General features: G+C 56.3%; 1 pseudogene; it reads left to right on the top strand.

Moving 5' to 3' along the window:
• The first annotated feature begins 1448 nt into the window (after nucleotides 1–1448).
• Nucleotides 1449–14782, top strand: LOC137458435 (zinc finger protein 135-like; annotated as a pseudogene).
• The last annotated feature ends 467 nt before the right edge of the window (nucleotides 14783–15249 follow it).

Here is a 15249-nt window from a genome sequence, read left to right as displayed (position 1 = left end):
TTCCTCTTCCCCCCTTCCTGTTCTTCATTTTCCCCTCCTATCTCTATTACACAATCCATCCGGTTCTCGTCCTGCGTCTGTCGCCCTTTTTGTATCTGCTGGCTCCTATCCTGTCCCGGGCTGCTGTCCCTCTCATCCTCTGCTCCCCTCCCATTTCTCTTATCCTTTATCTGAATTACTATATTAAGTTGTTCTCTGCCCCCCTTTTTGCATGTCTCGTTATCATTCTTCTCACTATATCTCAATTCGGAGATGTCGCCTCTCAGTTTAGAGACGCCGCTTCCCAGTGAGTTACTTTTATCCCCAGTCCTTGGTGTGCTGGTTTCCATTCTACAAACGTCTCCACTTCTGGATGTGTTGTTATCCCCATATGGACTGAACTCGGGCAGGCTATGTGTCTCCCTTCGGCTCTCTGCTCCTGACGGACTGCCTTCCTCCCTTTCGACTTCTAGTCTGGGTGGGCTGTCAGCATCCATGTAGCTCCCCGACCCCTGTGGACTATCTAGTCCCTGAGGGCTGCTTTTCCTCTCGTCAATCCCCGATTTTAATGGACTACCCTCCTCCCAACTGTTGTCTAACCTCTGAGGGCTGTGCCCAAACTTAGATTTCCACCATCACTCCAGTTCCTTTAATGGGCTAGGATCCCCTTGTTCCTCTTTTGGCCTGGGAAGAGGCCCTTCCCACCCTGGAGCGAATGGATGGTATTCCCTCAGGCTTATTTCGCTCTCCTTTCCACTATCTCTTCTTGTTAGCTTGAGACACTGCTGTCCAATACTACATGCATCACAGCAACATTCCTTAGGCTTTGGACCCTTCTTATCCCTTTCCAGGGCTAGTACTAGGGGATCCTGAGGGGCTACATTAATTCCGCACTCTCTTTGCCACTCAGGTTTATTCCTTAGAGTGAAGAACATGTCTGCGTACATTACCTCATCCCATTTATTGAGCCGGCGGAGGAAGAGCATTAGTTGTAAAATAGTGTTATAATTAGTTGTTCCCTCCAGTGGCCATTTCTCATTGTCATCTAGCTTATACAATGGCCACCACTGTGTACAATATTTAAGGAGTGTCTTTTTACTTATGCTTCCCCCTGGAATCCCTCCCAAGTCCTTCCAGTGCTTTAGGATACATCCTAAGGGGGTTTTCATATTTACGTCCTTACTCTGTCGACCTCCCATGGCTGTTCCCTGTATCTGCGTTCTCTGTTTAACCGGAACAGTTTCTTTTTCCCGCAAGCACTATATGCCAATATATTTTAACACTTCATACACACAATTTCCAATCGCTTTGTCCGTTTCCGACCTGGCTTCTCGCGAAGAACAGGAAATGCGGAGCAGGACTCCCTCTCGCTTCGCAGCGATGCTGCGTCTCATTCACTCACACACCCACACATTCATCCAAACTGTCCTACCTTTCCGGTCTATCAGAGTACACCGCTTTACCACGAGATGTCGCTGGCCAACAGTATAGTACCGATACTGGTCAGCTTCGGGCTGTCACACACCCGTAAAACAGCTGTAAACCAAGGTACGGTTTGCAGATGATATCACAATAAATTCTTACACACAAAAGAGATTACAGTTAACACAAAATACCGAGTCCTTATCCCGAAATTCAAACTCGCGTCTTACTAAATTACGAGATTCTTGCAGACAACATAACAATGTTAGACAAAAGTATAACACAAATGTATCTTCTCAAAACCTTATCAGGGAAAGGGGAAAAATTGGACAGGGTCCCGGGCCTGGCTGGATACGTTCCCAGGCATAGTTTAGAGTTCCAAGCAAAGCAACAACATTAAGATGAAAGAGAAACATACACCCAATTAACAAACACCCCGATTTCCAATGGGGACTCGAACCCCGATTTCCAGTGGGGACTCGAACCCCGATATACGGGACTTTGCCAGGGCGTCCCCGGGCTTTCCCGTCAGGTGACCACGTCTGGTCCCCGTTTCCCAGTCAAAGCGCTTTATCCCAAAATCAATAAACAATTAAAATACCTCTTGATTGGAGCAGGAGATGCAGGTAACCCTTCGTCCACCAACAAGCGCTGGTCCGGGGGGGTCTCTTCTGACAAAAAGTCGTCAGGGGCGCCCAGAGGGTCCCGGCCCCGGCCCCGGCTTGGGAGGACCCCTTAAGCCCTGGATCTCCTGTCTGGTCCCATCTGGGTCGCCAGAAAATGATGCCGAATTTTGCCCCAAAAGGCAAGAATAACTGCCTAAGAGACTCAGTTTAAGTCAGATAGACAGGAGGTATTTTTATTGGCAACGCGTTGGAGAAATCACTAAATGGATTTCTGCCCTTCCCGTAACAAAAGCATGCCTTTTATACAGTTTTGGATGTAGTATTATATCAGATCATATACATAATCATATCTTTGCATGCGTATTCATATGGGGCGTGGTGTAGGTGGAGCGTGGGCGGGGACATCTCTTTTGAGGATCTTCTTGGTGGTCATTCCGGTGGCCTTCATCATGGGCAGGGGTCTCCTGATGAGTCTTCCTCCTTAAACTTTTGAACTCCTTTCCTAATTTGGTCAATTCCCGGTGTACCTGGCTTGGTTCCCCTGGCTTGACAAGGCTCTTAGGGTCAGTTTGACCTTGTTGGCTCTGAATCATGCTTAGCCCAACAGTTCTTATCAGTCTCTATTCCCGATCTCCTTTTTCTGTCACAGTGTTCCATGCCTTAGCCGATTTATTGCTCTATCTGGTTTATGCTTTCTTCAAATGCTCCACATTCTATGTTTTAACCCATTATTTCTCGAAAGCTATCTGTTTTGGGGCTTCAACCTCCTTAAAATCCTCAAGTCTTCAAACAGAGCTTTTAAAGCATCTTTAGGGAGGTTTAGGAGGTTCTAATAGTTTGGAAAGTGTTAAAATGTTCTCAAAGTGCTGAAACAGGAATCCAGAGGCACAAAGCTGTCAGCTCCCTTGACCTGCAGCTATAGAATTTGGGGGGGTTTGAGAGGTGAAGCATCAGGACTGTGGAACCTGCTGCTCCTGGTAGAGTTGATCCAATCAGAGAAGAGTTTGGGTTGGGAAATCCCCAAATTCAAATGGCAGCTGTGGGCAGGAGGAACATTGCCCTGCTTGAAGCAGAGCCTTTGAACTGCAGCTGAGGGTTCAGAGCTGCCTTAGGAGGAGACTTGAGCCCTGGGGATGTATCCCAATGGGAGTTGTGTTCTCAGCCCCTGAGTGCTGCTGGTTTGCCACAGGGTTTCACAGACAGACTCCCTAAGGTTGGAAAAGACCTCCAAGATCATCAAGTCCAACCTTCTACCCACATCTCCATGACCACCAGACCATGGCCCAGAGTGCCACCTCTACTCATTTCTGGAATACGTCCAGGGACAGTGACTCTCCCACCCCCCTGGGCAGCCTGCTCCAACGCCTGAGCACTCTTGAAGCAAAGAGATTTTCCCTCCTCTCCAACCTAAATCTCCCCTGGTACAATTTCAGGGCATTTCCTCTTGTCCTGTCATTGGTTACTTGGGAGAAGAGGCCAATATTGGCCTCACTCTGATCTCCTGTCAGGTCCATGTAGAGATCAATGAGGTCTCCTCTCATCCTTCTCTTCTTCACAATAAGCAATCCCAGCTCCCTCAGCCTCTCCTCACCAGACCTGCTCTCCAATCTCCTCACCAGCTTTGCTGCCCTTCTCTCTCCCTGCTTCAGCACCTCAGTGACTTTCTCATACTGTGATGCCCAAAGCCAAACACAGCACTTGAGATGCAGTCTCACCAGTGCTGGCTCCAGAGAGACAATCACTTCCTGCTGGTCACAGCCCTTCTGATCCAGGCCAGGATGGTGGAGGTCTTCCTAACCACCTGGGTGCACACTGGCTCATGCTCAGCTGGCTGTCTGCCAACACCCCCAGGCCCTTTTCTGCTGGGCAGTTTCCAGCCACGCTGCCCCAAGCCTGCAGCCTTCACGGGGTGGTTGTGATGCTAGCACAAGAGCCAGTGCTTGGCCTTATTAAACCTTCTGGAACTGACCTTAGCCCAGCAGCCCAACCTCTCCAGACCTCTGCAGAGTCTTCCTACCCTGCAGCAGATCAACACTCCCACTTCATGTTGTCTGCACCTTGCTCACTCTTTAATTGCTTGCTGTTTATGTGGCAGAAGATGCAGTCAGAAATCACCTGAAGTATCACCACCATCAGGGTTTGTCTGGTGAACATTGAAAGGCTTAGTAAATACAGACCAGGGGGAAAAAAAAACCCAAACCAACAAGACCACACCTAACAAACACTAAGGTGAGCATTAAAACTCCAGTTGAGTTATAGCCACCCTGGGTTTCAAATGTTTCCATGAGCAATCATAGAATCGGTTCTGGGAGCTCTGTGCTTTGCCTTGGCAGGGAGGTGAGGGAGACAAATATCTGCTGCTCAGCACTGACTAGGTCCAGCCCATGGCTGTGGTCATAGCATCATAGTATCATAGTATCAGTCAGGGTTGGAAGGGACCACAAGGATCATCTAGTTCCAGCCCCCCTGCCATGGGCAGGGACACCCCACACTAGATCAGGCTGGCCAGAGCCTCATCCAGCCTGGGCTTAAACACCTCCAGGGACAGGGCCCCAACCACCTCCCTGCACAACCCATTCCAGGGCTTCACCACTCTCATGGGGAAGAGCCTCCTCCTCACCTCCAGCCTCAATCTCCCCACCTCCAGCTTCATTCCATTCCCCCTAGTCCTATCACTCCCTGAGATCCTGAGCAGTCCCTCCCCAGCCTTCCTGTAGCCCCCTTCAGATACTGGAAGGCCACAATGAGGTCACCTCAGAGCCTTCTCTTCTCCAGACTGAACAGCCCCAATTCCTTCAGTCTGTCCTCACAGCAGAGCAGCTCCAGCCCTCTGCTCATCCTCCTGGCCCTTCTCTGGACACCTTCCAGCACCTCCAGATCCCTCTTGTCATAGGGGCTCCAGAACTGGAGGCAGTACTCCAGGTGGGGTCTCCCCAGAGCTGAGCAGAGGGGGAGGATCACCTCCCTTGCCCTGCTGGCCACACTTCTCCTGATGCAGCCCAGGAGCTCATTGGCTTTGCAGGCTGCAAGTGCACACTGAGAGCTCCTGGTGAGCTTCTCCTCCCCCAGCACCCCCAAGGCTCTCTCCTCAGGGCTGCTTTCCAGCCAGTCCCTGCCCAGCCTGCATTTGTGCCTGGGATTGCCTCGACCCAGCTGCAGGACCCTGCCCTTGGTCTTGTTGAAACTCCTGAGGTTGGCTTGTGCCCACCTCTCCAGCCTGTCCAGGTCCCTCTGGATGGCCTCCCTTCCCTCCAGCTGTCTGCTGCACCACACAGCTTGGTGTCAGACAGCTTGGGATCATTGCATCATAGACTGCTGGGATGGTAGGGGCTGGAAAGGACCTCTGGAGAGGAGGTTCAATCCCCCTGCCAGAACAGGATCCCCTGGGGCAGGTCCCACAGGAACGCATCCGGATGGCTCTGGAAGCTCTCCGGCAAGGGGCACTGCAGGGCCTCTCTGGGCAGCCTGCTGCAGGGCTCCAGCACCCTTCCAGCCAAGAAGTTTCTCCCCATGGTGAGGTGGAGCTTGCTGTGTCCCAGCTTGCATCCATTGCCCCTTGTCCTGTCCCAGGACACCATTACAGAGAGCCTGGCACCACCTTCTTGACAGCCAGCTGGATGTTTTTCCAGGCCTGGCCCTTCCCAGCCTAAAGGAGTAAGAATCACAGAGTGCCTGTGGCTGGAGAAGACCTTTCAGGTGCAGGTCAGCCATGCCCTGACCCTGGCACTGTGCCAGAGCTGAAGAGGTCCTTTGCTCAATAGTATTTTGCTGTGGGCTGAGGACCATAGAGAAGATTCCTCCAGCAGTGCCAGAGAGCAGCAAGGGGCTGGGCAGTGGCCAGAGGGTGGGCACAGGACATGGTGAATTGTTCTGCCATCCCATAATCCCTGCAGCCACCCTGGAAGCAGAATGCAGAGCCAGCTCCTCCCCCCTGCTCCCTCATCTCTCCCTGGGGCAGGTGGCAGCTGGTGGAGAGGGAAGGGAGAGGGAAGGGAGAGGGAAGGGAGAGGGAAGGGAGAGGGAAGGGAGAGGGAAGGGAGAGGGAAGGGAGAGGGAAGGGAGAGGGAAGGGAGAGGGAAGGGAGAGGGAAGGGAGAGGGAAGGGAGAGGGAAGGGAGAGGGAAGGGAGAGGGAAGGGAGAGGGAAGGGAGAGGGAAGGGAGAGGGAAGGGAGAGGGAAGGGAGAGGGAAGGGAGAGGGAAGGGAGAGGGAAGGGAGAGGGAAGGGAGAGGGAAGGGAGAGGGAAGGGAGAGGGAAGGGAGAGGGAAGGGAGAGGGAAGGGAGAGGGAAGGGAGAGGGAAGGGAGAGGGAAGGGAGAGGGAAGGGAGAGGGAAGGGAGAGGGAAGGGAGAGGGAAGGGAGAGGGAAGGGAGAGGGAAGGGAGAGGGAAGGGAGAGGGAAGGGAGAGGGAAGGGAGAGGGAAGGGAGAGGGAAGGGAGAGGGAAGGGAGAGGGAAGGGAGAGGGAAGGGAGAGGGAAGGGAGAGGGAAGGGAGAGGGAAGGGAGAGGGAAGGGAGAGGGAAGGGAGAGGGAAGGGAGAGGGAAGGGAGAGGGAAGGGAGAGGGAAGGGAGAGGGAAGGGAGAGGGAAGGGAGAGGGAAGGGAGAGGGAAGGGAGAGGGAAGGGAGAGGGAAGGGAGAGGGAAGGGAGAGGGAAGGGAGAGGGAAGGGAGAGGGAAGGGAGAGGGAAGGGAGAGGGAAGGGAGAGGGAAGGGAGAGGGAAGGGAGAGGGAAGGGAGAGGGAAGGGAGAGGGAAGGGAGAGGGAAGGGAGAGGGAAGGGAGAGGGAAGGGAGAGGGAAGGGAGAGGGAAGGGAGAGGGAAGGGAGAGGGAAGGGAGAGGGAAGGGAGAGGGAAGGGAGAGGGAAGGGAGAGGGAAGGGAGAGGGAAGGGAGAGGGAAGGGAGAGGGAAGGGAGAGGGAAGGGAGAGGGAAGGGAGAGGGAAGGGAGAGGGAAGGGAGAGGGAAGGGAGAGGGAAGGGATAAACCAGGTTGGGAGAGCCCTTTGAGATCATCAAGTCCAACCTCTCACCCAACACCATCTGATCAACTAAACCATGGCACCAAGTGCCTCATCCAGGCTCTTCCTAAGCACCTCCAGGGATGGAGACTCCACCACCTCCCTGGGCAGCACATTCCCATGGCCAATCTCTCTCTCTTTCTGTGAAGAAGTTCTTCCTAACATCCAGCCTAAACCTCCCCTGGCACAGCTTGAGACTGTGCCCTCTTGTTCTGGCTGCCTGGGAGAAGAGACCAACCCCCACCTGGCTACAGCCTCCCTTCAGGGAGCTGCAGACAGCAATGAGGTCTGCCCTGAGCCTCCTCTTCTCCAGGCTCAGCAACCCCAGAGCTCCCTCAGCCTCTCCTCCCAGGGCTGTGCTCCACCCCCAGTGCCAGTGCCAGCCCCGCCTGGTGCTGAGTGCGGGCAGCAGGGCTGGGATGAGAGTTGCACTCTGGACCCCGTCCCTCCCGGCCGCTCTCTGACACCTCACCGCCCCCCCCCATTGCTGTCCCAATGCACATCCTGCACAGCACAGACTGCAAACAGCCAAGAGCTTCAGGAGCCAACCCCGCGGCCCCCAGCCCCGCCGGCACCCCCCTGCCCCTGGCCAAAGCCAAACAGAACAATTCCTCACCCTCCCCGAGCCTGCCCCAGCCCCACGGAGCCCCCTGCCCCCCGCGCCCCTCCCGACCCCCAACTCCACACACGCCCCCGGCAGCCCCACGCAGCCAGAGCCTTCCCCGCTGCGCTGCCGCCGCCCTCAGCGCTCCCCGGCCCCCTCAGCCCCTCCCGCCCCGCCGCAGCTCACCAGCCGGCAGCTGCCGCTCGCCCGCCAGCACCTCCGGCACTTCTCCCGCGCTCCGGCCCCGCTGCCGCTCCCCACGGGGCAGCACCAATGGCGGCCGCGGCCGGCAGGGGCAGCTCCTGGCTGGGCCTCGGCAGCGCCCAGGGGGAGGAGCTGCCGCGCTCCCGCCGCCTCTCATTGGCTGCGGCTGCCCGGCCGTGGGCGGGGCTTCCGTTCCAGACTGCTCCCTGCTTCCGCTCCCCGTCCCACGTGGCCGCAGCAGCCGGAGGGGCCGGGCCGGGGTCTCCCTCGCAGCGCTCTCTGCTCGCTAGCAGCCTGCCGGGGCCGGCGGCTCCCTGTGCGCTGAGCTCTTCCTCCTCCTCCTTCTCTGCTTCGCTCTTGTCCCGGGGTCCAGGTGGGGTGAGGGAGTCTGTGGGGCTGAGTTGGGGGTGGTGGGGTGGGGATCAGGGAATGCTCTCTGGAGGGCTGCGAGGGGTCGGGAGGGTCGCTTGGGTTGGGGAGGGGTTTGTGGGGCAGGGGTCGGTGGGGCTGGGGCGGGGGGTAGCCTCTGCGGGGATCTAGGGGGAATTGGTGGGGTTTGGTTGGGGGCTTCTGGGGATATGTGGTTGGGGGTCCATGGGATCCGGGGGAGATCAGTGGGGTACAGGGTGGGGGTGGGTCTGTGAGGTCCGGGGGAGCTCTGCAAGCTTGGTGCTTGGGGCCTGTGCGGTTTGGGGGGGGGTCGCTGTGATTGTGGGGACCTCTGTGCGGCTGTGGGGGTCTGCGGTGTTGGGGGTTGTCGTGGGGGGGGCTGTGGGGTAGGGCAGAGGTGTGCAGGGTCGGTGAGCGTCGTCTGTGCTGTTCTGGGAGGGGTCTGTGCGGTTGCAGGTCCCCGGGTGGGGTTGGGGTGGGGGCTCGGTGGGGTTCCTTGTGCTGCTGAATCCCCCTGCTAGGAGGTGGTTTTTTTTCCATGGATTCTCTGAATCCTTTGAGCTTGGGATCTGCTTTTGACCTTAGCTGCTGATTCTTGATCTTGGGACTGGATCTGAGCTTGCAGCTGTTTCTTGGGCTTGGGAGCTGGCTCTGAGCTTTGGAGCTGGGTCTGCACTTCTGATCTTGGTTCCTGATCTTAGGGGCAGGCTCTGGGCTCAAGAGGTGGTCCTTGAGCTTGGGAGGTGATTCTGACCTTTGTTGCTGGTTTTTGATCTTGGGAGCTGGCTCAGCTTGGCTGAGTGTGAGCTTGGGAGCTGGGTCTCACTTTTGATCTCGTTCTTGAGCTTGGGGGCTGGCTGTGAGCTGGGGAAGCTGTGCTGAGCATGGGAGCAGGTGGTGAGCATAGGAGCTGAGTGTGAGCTCTTCACCTGCCTTGAATTTACAATGTGAGAGGTAGGGTTCTGGGTCTGGATTTTGATCTGGGTCTGCGCCTGAGGGCTGGGTCTGCACTTTTGAACTGCTGCTTGCGCTTGGGAGCTGCATCTGAGCTTTGGATCTGGTTCTGCACTTCTGATATGGGTTCTGGAGCTTGGGGACTGGATCTAAACTTGGGAAGTGCTTCTCACCTGAGTTTCTGTCTCTGAGCTTGGGGGCTGGGCCTGAGCTTCAGATGTTGTTCTCACCTTAGTTGCTGTCTCTGAGCGTGGGAAGCTGCTCTGAACATAGGAGCTGGGTGTGAGCTACTGAGCTGGGTGTGAGCTACTGAACTGGGTGTGAGCCTGGCCCCTGCCTTGAATTTAAAATGAGAGAGTTCAGGCAGTTGGAAGTTGAAGCTGAGCTGCTTTGCACTGCAGTGCTTCAGAGTTTGTGGTGCTCCAAAGGCAGGTCTCAAAGAGCTGCTGCAAGAGTTGAGCTGAAGTGGCACAGTGCCCTGCAGAGGCAAAAGCTTTTCCCTGCCAGTCAGCCATTGGAATCATCTCCCCAGGGCAGTGGTGGATTGCCCTGCAGGGCAGAGTTGGAAGGCTCAGCTTGGCAGGGGGCTGGGCCAGCTCCTTTCCAGTCCAGTGTCAGCTGGCAAGGTTGGAGCAGCTGAGCCTTGGGGTCCCTTGCAGCCTGGCATTGTGTGGCAGCAGAGCTGTGCTGCTGGTTTTGAGGGCACTTGGAAAGCTTCTGGAGCATTTGTGCCGAGTGTGCAAGACATCCCTGAGCCTAGCAACTCCCTCAGCTCTCTTCAGAATGAACTCTGCAGAGCTGGAAGAGCTTTCCAGGAATTTGGCAGAGGTTTGGAGGAGTTAGGAAGGGATTTTGGTTCTCCTCCTCCTTGTCCTCTTCCTTGTCCTCCTCTGCCTCATCTTTTTCCTGCTCTCCCTGGAGGCTGCCCTTAGACTCCTAGAGTCCTAGAGTGGTTTGGGTTGTCAGGGAGCTGCAAAGGTGCTGCAGTCCAAGTCCCTCTGCAGTCAGCAGGGACATCCTGCACTAGCTCAGGTTGCCCAGAGCCCTGTCCAGCCTGACCTTAAACATCTGCAAGGTCGGGACCTCAAGCTCCTCCCTGGGCAACCTGTTGCAGTGTTCCAGCAGGCTCCTGGTGCAGAACTTGTTCCTCACCTCCAATCTCAATCTGCTCTGCTCTAGTTTGAAGCCATTGCCTCTGGTGCTGTCCCTGCAGGCTTTGCAAAGAGTCCCTCTGCAGCCTTCTTGTAGCCCCCTTCAGGTACCAGAAGGTCACTCTTATGTCTCCCCAGAGCCTTCTCTTCTCCTTTGCAGGCTGATCACCCCCAGCTCCCTCAGCCTGCCCTGGTAGCAGAGCTGCTGCAAGCCCCTGATCATTTTTGTGTCCCTCCTCTGGGCCTTCTCCATGAGGTCTATGTCCTTCCTGTGTTGATGGTTCCAGAGCTGGCTGCAGTGCTGCAGGTGAAGTCTCAGCAGAGCCAAGTGCCAGGATGGCCTCTGTCCATCTGTGGCCCTGCTGCTTTTGGTGCAGCCCAGGCTGCCCTTGGCCTTGTGGGCTGCAGGCTCCCCCTGTCTGTTCCTGTCCAGCTTCTTGTCCAGCAGCACCCCCCAGTGCTTTTCTGCAGGGCTGCTTCCTATCCCCTCCTCCCCCAGCCTGTCCTGATTGTGAGGATTGTGCCAGGCCAGGGGCAGGACCCTGCCCTTGCTCTTGTTGAAGCTCAGGAGGTTACCCTGGGTCACCTCTCCAGCTTGTCCCCTAGGCCAAAGCTTCCTCCAGAGCTCCACCAAAGCAGGCCAGAACCCCAGGCCCCAAATGCCTTCCCCCTCCCCCATGCCTCTCTGCCCCTCCTCCCCCCATACCCAAGAGCTGCAGTTACAGATTCTGGTAGGCAGCTCCCAGGTGGGCCAGGCCGATCCAGGCTGCAGTTGGCAGCACTGCCAAGGCCCCAAAGCTCCTCTGCAGAGAGAGATCCCAGAAGCTGTTCCTGGGAGCAGAGAGGAAGGGAAATGGAGGTTGGAGAGCCTGTGCTGTTCCTTTGTAGAGAGTGGGTGCAGGCCTTGTGGGAATGAACTAAGCTAGATGACACTTTGTGGTGTCCCTCTGGACTCTGCTGTCCCTTCTGGAGGTCTCTACTCTCTGGTGTAAGACATCCCAGTGCCTTCCACCCACCACAGGGATTCTCCTCCATGCTCTCATCCAGGGGCTTCTGTTGGGCCCTGAGGATGTGTAGATTAGCCCTAGGGCCTTGCTGGGGCCCTGGGCACTCAGAGGGCAGCAAGTGAGTGCAGGAGGAGTAATGGATGGAGAGATGGAGGGTGAAGGCTGCAGGGGGTGGGAGGGCTTAGTTCAGCAGCTGTGTGGCTCTGCCTGGCTCCTACCTCCAATGGTGCTGGCAGCAGCTGACCCCAGAAGCTGAAAACCCAAATCCTGCCTGGCTCAGGACAGTCCCCTGACCCCTCCTGACATGCAGCACAGCCCAAGCAGTCACTCAGGGCTCCTAGCCACACAGCCCAGCCATCCCCCATGGCAGGAGTCACCTGAGGTCTCACTCCCTTTCTGTCCCATTTCCTCTCATCAGTTGCTGCCTGAGGTGTCTGCAGGGTCCCTCCCCAGCCCTCATCTGTAACCCCCCCTTGGCTTGGTGCTGTTCTTTCAGCCCTCCAGCTGATCCCAGCCTTTAGTCTCAGGCCCCTTCCATTCTTGTGCTGCTGCTTCCAGCCCAGTTCCTTAGATGCTTCCTCAGCCACAGCATTTCCCACTCCACCCTTCCAGCTGCAGTGGCAGTGGAGGTTGGGGACACAGGGCCATGGGACAGCCAAGGCAGCAGGGACATGGATAGGCTGGGACTGAGAGAGGGGCCTGGGTGTGGTCAGGCAGGAATTAGGCCTTGTCCCCCCAAAAAGGGGATAGGATCCAGGGCCCAGGTGGGAAATGTGTGTGCAGGGAATGGCAGAATCTGGCAGCATTTGAGGAGGTGAAAGGAGTGAATTGTGCTGCAGCTCTGCCTGTGTCAGCTGGGAGATGAACAGCTGCCCATGGGCACTGTGCCCTCCCACCAAACCTCATTTTTCTTTTGGGGCTGTGGAGTGGCAGCTCCAGGAGAACTGCATAGAGCAAGCTGAGAGAAATGGTCAGGGAGAGAAGGAAGCAAAACTCTTTCCACTGAGTCTCTTTGGGCTGCAGGTGTGTGAAGTGTGCTGGAGGTTTGAGGTTTGGACAGGAGCCAGAGACTCCTCCAGCATCCCAGTGAGGGCTGAAAAGGTTTAGCAAGAAGCTGCCCAAGTCCCTTCCCCCTTTGATGCACCTCCAGAAAGCATGAAGCTCCCTTTGTGTGTGTCCTGAGGGCTGCTGTGATCTTCTCTTGGGGAGTAGGCAGCAGATTGGTGTGTGCAGGGCAGAGCTGAGCACAGAGTGGGTGTGGTAGGGGCAGGGCCAGGGAGGAGAGCTGTGGCCAGAGCATGATCTACTGTCAAAGGCAGGTGCAGGCAGCAGAGCCCTGGGCAGGCAGTGAGAGGAAGCTTTAGGCAAGGGCTGGGAGAGGCTGTGTGGAGGCAGCTGTGTTGTGGTGCTGGCCTGCAGCTGTGTGCTGGGGGCTGTGTGCTGGGCAAGGAGCTGAGTCTGTACTTGTTGAGGCCTCCCATCTTGATCAGCCCTGGCTGTGTGCTGTGGCTGTGCTGCTGGGCTTGGGAGCTGCCCCCAGCAAGGCTGAGCTATGCTGCCTGATCCTGGGCAGTGCTGAGCCATCCCTTGCAGGTCTGTGCTCTCCTCTGAGCCCTTTGCTTCTCTCTGTCAGGGGCTGAGTCCTCTCTCCATTATCCCTGTCCCTGTGTGCTGTGGAAGAGCAGAGTTTGCAGATCTGTCCCTTGGAGCAGCCCAACAGGTAAGAAACCCAGAGTGGGGAATCAGCAGGATCCCAGCCCCCAGGGCAGCTCCCAACCTCCTCCACCTCCTCCTGTCCAGCATATTTCACCTCTCCAGGAGCTTGAGGCACATCAGGTGTTGTGGGAGCTGAGGAATGCTACAGGCTGCTGGGGGTGAGTTGTGATCAGGGGATGATGTTTGGGGGTTGGGATCTGGAGGGTGCTGGGAGAAGGTTGGAGGTGGTTTGGTGTTCCTTGTTCAGTGCTGCTGCCTCCATTGTCTGAGCCAGGGGAGTTCAAAGGACAGGGCTGGGCCAGGACCCACCCTGCCAGTGCCACCAGGCTCGAGGAGAGTGGGACAAGACCACTTGTAAGCCCCAGGGTACCTCAGGGCACTGATCACAGGAACCTGGGGTCTCAGCACAGGTATTGGAGATCTGTGCCCACACTGTGGCAGAAACTGAAGGTTTGAGGTCCCCTCTGCATTCTCTTCTCCAGCTGGGTGTTGGGAGTCGGGGACTGTCATGACCCAGTCAGGATCTGAGGGTTTGAGGTCCTGGGCTCAGGTGCTTCCATCTTCCCTATTGCACATCTGTGACCTCTCCTTCCCACAGTATGGCCTCACAGAAGGACCCAGGCAAGAGCTGGGTGGAGAAGCAGCACCCAGAGATCAAGTTGGAGAAGCCAATGTGCAGTCCCAAGGGAGAGGAGGATGAGGAGGAAAAAGAGGAGAAGATGGAGGATGATGCTGAGAATGACAACTGTGAAGAGGAGGATAATGATGATGATGAAGGCAACCAGGATGAGGGGGAGGAATGTATGGAGGAGGATGAAGCCAGCGCAGGTCCCTCAGTGTCACCCAAAGAGCTGAATCAGTGTCTTGAGTGTGGGCAGAGCTTCCCAGGTAGCTCAGAGCTAGTGAAGCACCACTGCCCACAGCCTGGCTCCCGGCCCTTCGTTTGTGGTGACTGTGGTAAGAGGTTCCGCTGGAACTCAAAACTCATCCAGCACCGCCGCACCCACACTGGAGAGAAACCGTTCACTTGTGCTGACTGCGGCCAGAGGTTCACCCAGCGCTCTACTCTCACCCAGCACTGCCTCACCCACACTGGAGAGAAACCTTTCACCTGTGCTGACTGCGGGCAGAGCTTCACCCAGCGCTATAGTCTCACCCAGCACTGCCTCACCCACACTGGAGAGAAACCCGTCTCTTGTGACAACTGTGGCAAGCGGTTCAGGAGGATCTCTCATCTTAGGCAGCACCACCTCACCCACACTAGTGAGAAGTCCTTCAGCTGTAGGGACTGCGGCAAGAGCTTCAAACAAAGCTCCAGTCTTACCATCCACCGCCGTATCCACACTGGAGAGCATCTGTTCCCCTGTGCTGCGTGTGGAAAGAGCTTTACCAAGAGCACGTCATACCTCCGGCATCAACTGATCCACAGCGGTGAGAAACCGTACAGCTGTGCCGACTGTGGTAAGAGCTTCACCCAGAGGTCCTCCCTTTGCCAGCACCGCAGGGTGCACAGTACTGAGAAGTCCTCCAGCTGCAGGGAGTGAGGCAAGAACGTCAAACGAAGCTCCAGTCTCATCATCCACCGCCGCATCCACACCGGAGAGAAGCCTTTCCCCTGTGCTGAGTGCAGCAAGAGCTTCACCAAAAAGGGGCACCTCAGCCAGCATCGCCGCACCCATACCGGTGACCAGGCTAGACTGCGGGGAAGGAACAACTAGATCCACCCAGGCTCCATTGGGATCATCCTGACCTGCCTAAGTAGCCTTTTGCAGCAAATTGAACCCAAATTGTCTCTTTTTCTTCTGCATTTCTCAGAGGCTGGGGTCTCCAGCAGGAACAAACACCTCCTGCCCTTCTGAACACCAATTAGTGCTGATGAGAACAATTACAGTGCTGAGTTGGCACAGCCAGAGCTGCCATTGGAACGGGACAGAGCTTTACCAGGGTTTGTCTGGTCCTTCCCCAATCTGTGTCTCCCTGGGGTAAAAAATCATCTGTCCATTGCCCAGTTTCATTGATACAAGGCCAAAGTTCCCCAAATCCTGCCTGATTGTTTGTATCTTAGACATTCCTGCCCACAATGCCCAAATACTGAGGACATTTGCTCCCTAGGAATGGGGCTGGAGCTGTGTGCTCATTTCAGGGAGGTCAAAGTGAAGTTCTCAGGGACATCTCAGTGTTTTTT

This window comes from Melanerpes formicivorus, unplaced genomic scaffold (genome assembly GCF_026170545.1).
Source record: "Melanerpes formicivorus ecotype bairdi unplaced genomic scaffold, bMelFor1.0.p_v2 SCAF_243, whole genome shotgun sequence".
Lineage (NCBI taxonomy): Eukaryota > Metazoa > Chordata > Aves > Piciformes > Picidae > Melanerpes > Melanerpes formicivorus.
Note: the sequence above shows the minus strand (reverse complement) of the source record. Positions and strands in the feature narration are given on the sequence as shown.